The sequence below is a fragment of the Helianthus annuus genome, chromosome 16 (assembly GCF_002127325.2).
Source record: "Helianthus annuus cultivar XRQ/B chromosome 16, HanXRQr2.0-SUNRISE, whole genome shotgun sequence".
Lineage (NCBI taxonomy): Eukaryota > Viridiplantae > Streptophyta > Magnoliopsida > Asterales > Asteraceae > Helianthus > Helianthus annuus.
This window is the reverse complement of record NC_035448.2, coordinates 177,139,334-177,145,441: the sequence shown is the minus strand read 5'-3', so window position 1 is coordinate 177,145,441 and position 6,108 is coordinate 177,139,334. Positions and strand designations below refer to the sequence as shown.

At 35.1% G+C, this 6,108-nt stretch overlaps 1 long non-coding RNA gene across 3 annotated transcripts; it reads left to right on the top strand.

Annotated features, from left to right (window-relative positions):
* The first annotated feature begins 1,525 nt into the window (after positions 1–1,525).
* On the top strand, positions 1,526–5,697 carry LOC110917998. Of its 3 annotated transcripts, none has more exons than XR_002581006.2 (7): positions 1,526–1,850; positions 2,962–3,077; positions 3,583–3,866; positions 4,058–4,205; positions 4,368–4,457; positions 4,547–4,980; positions 5,358–5,697. It is a non-coding gene; the product is annotated as an uncharacterized LOC110917998 (long non-coding RNA). The 3 variants fall into 3 exon arrangements; XR_002581005.2 differs by adding an exon at positions 2,768–2,824 and having other exon boundaries at positions 4,058–4,457; XR_002581002.2 differs by having other exon boundaries at positions 4,058–4,457.
* Positions 5,698–6,108: the final 411 nt, after the last annotated feature.

Sequence of the window (6,108 nt, the reverse complement as noted above, 5' to 3'; positions counted from 1 at the left end):
TATAGATGTGTACTTTACTTTAATTTTTTTCTGTTATAGAAATTCCAATGTGATGGTATTTTTGTTGTTTCCTCTATTATTTTTTCTATATAATATAGAATAGAGGTTCCAATGTAAATGCTCTAAATATAGACGTTTACTTTACATTCTTGCTTTTGTATGTTTTTATGGTTCTTTACAACAAGAAAAAGTTTAAGAAACCAATTAAAAATTTATGATGGAGAAAAGGAAAAGATGATACTTTAGATGTTAAAGTGCTATTTTTATACTTTTATTTGTTATAAATTAAATTTTCCTACCCGGAAAATATTTCTGGGTTATAACCTTATTTTTTCTATAACAGTAAAAGGGATTTATAGCAAATCAAGTGTTGGAGGGTAGCCAACCAGTTGATATCTCTAAGAACCCGTTTAAGTTGTTCTTACACTTAAGTAAGAATCTATTTTTTTTTTCAAATTAATTTCATGTATATAAAACAGTAATTAACTCTTTTGAGCTAATTACTGTTTCGTCTTGTGGTTTGTTAAAAATCACTATTTCAATCCATTTGTTTAAAAATTGCGATTTCAGTCCGTGTGGTTTCACTTTCATGACCATTTTCAGTCTCTGTGGTTTCACTTTCGTAACCATTTCAATCCATTTATTCTGTAAGTACAGGGAGTGAAATGGTTACGAGGTAGACTGAAAAGGTTAAGAAAGTGAAACCACAAGGACTGAAATCGCAATTTTTAAACTAATGGACTGAAATAGTGATTTTTGACAAACCACATGGACGAAAACAGTAATTAACTCTTTTTAATAATCTAGCAATAGAGCTTTAAATTCTAAGTCGTCCTGATTGGAATTGATAATGTCAGAGGATGAATGCGATAGTGGAGTTAAAGAAGACATCATGAAAACATCATGAAGGTTTAGTTGACAAAAACTTAATTTGTAACGAACATTATGTAGATGTACTATTGGGACGTGCTCAACTGTCTCAAAATATTAGGCTTAACAAATCACACTTTAATGCTTCTACGTTTAAATTATTTTATGTGTTTAGTTGGTGTTTAGCCACCCGCAAAGCTCGCGGGGTCTTAGGCTAGTTTATTTCTATAACATGGAAATTAAATTGGAAAATGACAACTAACTTGCTTTCAATGCCAATTTAACAACGTATGAACGATGACGAAACCTTTACATTATATACCCATGGCATTATAGCCTAGTGGTATTGGGGGTGGGATAAGGCTTATGACCATTAGGTCATGGGTTCGATTCCTACAAAGGGGGTTTTCCCAGATTTTTGGGTTTCCTCCTGAATTGGTGTATAGGCATTATTGCCTAATGGAGATGGATATAATCGGGTGGTTCTGCTGGTGGCACGATGATACTCCAGTGGTCCGTCAGTGATCCAAATTTGCCGTTAAAAAAAAATCTATAATCTATAATCATAATATCTATATCTATAATATTATATAATATCTATAATATTATATAATATATCTCATATGTACTAAAAGGTAATTTACCATCGAAATTTTAAGACGGCAGTCGAATGGTCATGGCTTATTCCCTGTTGCGTCACTGCAATTAGTAATACAATCACATCATTGAAATCAATTCTGGACGATTGGATGGCAGCAACCCTAATTCTCCCGGTGGAGAAGACGAACCGTACAAACGAGTAAGTTTTCATCCATTTATATCCAGTTTCATCAGATTGTTATAAAGGAGAGTGAGGCGTGAGGGTTCCCTTCACCGTCGTTGCCAACCCCACTGCCACTGTCTGACGCGATGGTTGTTGCTTGCGGACTGATTGAAGATGAACGAAGGCGAGATTATTCAACACATTCGGCGGACCACAGGTATGAGTTTTCAATTTTGAGTTGTGAAACAAAAGGGTTTAAATTATCGTATCGAATCCCAGTTTTGATCGAGTCATCATCTAGGATTCTGATTGACAACCTTCAATTGCCTGCTGAATTTTAGTTCGAATTAATCGACTCATTGTTGCTTTAGTAGGAAATTTTGAAGAACCATTGAAAAGCTTCATCTGGGTTTTTGACAAGGTCCCCTTTTAGAAGTCTATTTGATGCCCAATATGTTATTTTTAGGATTTGGTTCATTTGTTTATCAATATATGAATTATCATCTCTCCAATAATGAAGTTGGAGTCAGGTTTATAAGTATTCTTTTTGAAAATGTGATTCTCATGTAGATTTAGAGGTCAAAATGCATCCTGTGGTTATCCACATCAAGGATGTTTGTAGGTGATTCTTGGCCTATGTGGAGGGCATTTGTGAGAGGGATGGATTAGTGGGTGTTGTAGAGGATGACATGGAGGGTGTTCATTCTTAAGGATTCTTGGGGAAGAATGGTGAAGAATGGGGGAATGGTGGGTCCTTTTTTTATTTTTTTATTTAGTTTAAATTTAATAAAATAATTATAATAAGGTTGTTTGTGGGAAGAATAAGTGAAAAGCTGATATGGCATGCTGATTAGGCTGTTTGTAGAAAGGATAGCCTTTCACTGATGCGGATAGTCTTAGTGTCATCTATTTCTGATTGGAAACATCGAAAAACTTGTTTCATTGCCTTTGAAATTATATGATACAATTTTCTTGTATCTCTTCCATAAGAAGCAAATGACTGAATGTCCGAACCGACATCAGTTGGTGTCAATGAGGATGACAATGTGGCCCTAGAGTACAACACTAACAATGTCAAGAAAGCAAAGCTCAATTCAACACTAGCTTAACTCCTCATTGATCCTGTGCTTGCAGATGTACCGAAAAAACCAACTCTATAAGATGTTGACGCCCTCATCAGCTTGGAACTTGGTAGTGCTATGCGTGTTTCTGTACATGAATTAGACGACACATCTTTTGCTATATTATTAATTGATTATGCTTGCTTGGTTTCTTACTTTCAGCTTAGCATATCACTAATGATTGTTGGTTGCTTTTATTGGACACAGATGTTGCTGTGATGAATTCTGCAACAATCAAGGATTTGAAACCTTTTGTCGAGAAAAAAAGTCAATGAAATGGAGCAGACAAATATGAGCCATGAGGCCATCGCCATATTATCTTGGTATTTCTTTTTTTTTTTTTTTTCTTTTAGTTAGTTGCTTCTCATTTGTGACTGAGTTATTCTTGTTTAAACTTATACATTTGAAATGGTGATAGGGGCAGGTAGAGGGTAATGGGTCAAAACGGGTGACTTTTATTAGCATGCTGTAACTGGTTGGGTTGGACCGACCAGCCAACGCTTTGTGTTCCAAATTTTTTATTCATAAATATACAGTGTATTGAATGTGATTACAAACAACTTAAGAGGCTAAATACATTGGGTTTTGTTTTTAGGTTATTTTGTATACATAATCTGTTTGACCCGTTCTCAATCATATCCAACCCGTAATAACCAGTTTTCAAAAGTAAATACTACCATTTAATCATGGTATCTCATTATAAGTATATATTTCGTCCAGCTATTTATTCGATCTCTATGTATTTGGTTCAGTGGACCTTTGGCCATAGGTTGGTTGTGTGACTATAATAGATTGACTTTTGTTTGTTACCTTTTTATATTGATTCAGAATCAGAATAACTACTATTGGGCTCAATATACTTGTTGCACCATGGTCGGTGAATCATGGTTCCATGGTCTGTGGAAGCCTTCAAGAAAACTTGACATTGGTCTAGATAAGGTGCGAATTGGAGTGCTGGTATTTGAAGTAGCAAGTGTGATGTCAAAACGAGACACTTTGAGAAAAAAGATGCAATGTGTACTGGTCAACCTGGTCACTGGTCAGGATAATTCACTGGAAATGCTGTACTGGGTGGATACTGGTTATGCTGGCGAAAGGATCTTCTAAAAATGGTATTCCTTTTTGAATTGAATGTCGTTGTTTACACCATATACTTATTTGTTGTCGGCTGGCGCATCATGAAGAAAGACTTTAATGTTCAGTTGTTTTTTTCATCATATATTCACCTCAGTCATGACATCATTTTCTAATACTTGATTATACTCAATACACCATTGTTAATTACTCTTTTTTGTTTTTCCAGGGTTCATGTGCCACTACAAGTGGAAGTGACTTATGTTATATGGTAGTTCTTCAGTATGGTCAGTTGTCTTGTTAATGTTTGTGATCAAAGAAATTGATTGGTATCTGAAAATCGTTGAAATATATGCTTAAGGCCATTACCTGAGATGGTGAGTTGTCATTAAAGATGTCCACATCTACCGTCATAACGAAAATCCATTGTTCTTTTATGCTCATACAATCTCTTACATCGTTTTTTTTTTTGTGATTTTCTTAGCTTAACCTGCATATTGGAATATAAATTTGTGACCTTTATCATGTGTAATACTCAGAATACGAGGTCAAAGAGAACCAACACTAGACATGTGGATGCAAGGTGGATTAGATCATATAATGTTGCACTTGATTATTATGTTCGCCAGGTAGGTTAATTTTGGAATTTAAAGAAGTTCCTCACTGTATGAAGATTTAATCAAGTGCATTTTTCACTTGTTTTTTTGTTTTGCTCTAGGTTGATGAGATGGTTGGAGAATTTACTGATATAAAAAGTGGCATGGCAAAAACCGGAACCATTTGGATAATGAGGAAAAAAACTGTTTCAATTGGTGGGAAAGGCAAATTCAAATCTGCATGTGATTCTTAAGCTTGGACTTTTAAACCAACCCAACCTGACCCGAAACCCGTTCTGCCCCGAAACCCGTTCCGACCCGAACCCGTTTGACCCATGACCCGACCCGTTTGCCCGGTCTAATTCCCACACACTGATTACTTTTAAGAAATGAAAGCTGGCTTTTGTTACTGAAACATGAGGGACTGACTTATATACTGGAACAGTAGGGACCTAAAATATGTGATCACAACATCTTAAAGTTACATGAGAAATCTTTAAAGCACAATTCCTGGGCAAAGACAATGGAGTCAAAGACGGTCAGCCTATGGAGGAAGGTATGTATATATGTGTTTTTCTTCAATCTTTTATATCATTATCTATTTTAATATGCAGGTGAAAAATAGGATGGTCGGACTGTGTTTGGTAACGGGTCAGAATGGTAATTTTGATAGGGGTTGTTGGGCTGGCCTAAAACATTTTTTTGTCCGGATATGATCATAAATAGTTAGATATTATTCTATCAAATACGATTGAAAAAATATGATTATCCATTTGACCCGTTAAGGACAAAAGATGAGATAACTTAAAACTACCCATTTATATACTGTTAAACATGTTCTACAAGCTTACTTTGCTCCACGTTTGATTTTCTTAATTAGTTTTTGTTTTTATGTCAAAATCTAAAATGTATTTTTTATATTTTTTGAACCAGAATCTAACTGTTGTATATGGCACTGGAAAGCCAAAGTGAAGCATTCAGAATCCGAAGCATCAAAGGCATTACCAACGCCTCGACTAGTGGATCTGGCAAATTGTTTTCTTGTTAAAGTCTATGGATCAAACCCCACACCGATGGCTACACACGGGTTTGGAACCAATGGCCGGAGGATCTCTCTGTTGACCAACCATTTTTATTGTGAAATTGAGCACCAACGGTGACCACCTATATCAACTATTAGTCTATTAGTACAGTGTATCCCTTCTACTCTTATATATATATATATATACAGTTTGTACACTCAGAGATCGAATGTTTAAACCCTCTTTGTCAACCATCATTTCTCAAACTACCAAGTTCATGTTTTGCCTTTTGCAAATGCAACTGTAAGTCCATGGGTTTTTGTGTCGCTAAGTTTGGTAGCTCCAACTTTTGGAATCTCCAAGTGTGTTAAAAAACTGGTACCATCTTTGTTTTCTGCAATTTTATAACTAAATATGAAGCATTGTGTAAACAAGATTATGAAACTATATTTTAGTACTAGGGGGGCAAAATTGTATTTTTTGGTGGGTTGATTTGGTTGGGTTCGCCCGAAACACTTTTAACTTCTTTCTCATATTATTAGTTGTTGAATATGATATAAGAAGGTTTTATGCGTTAGACATACGTGAAGAGTCAATGTTTGACATATTTAATCTACTTACATTTGAACTGCCAAAACTACTAACTCATTAAAAAATGGTTA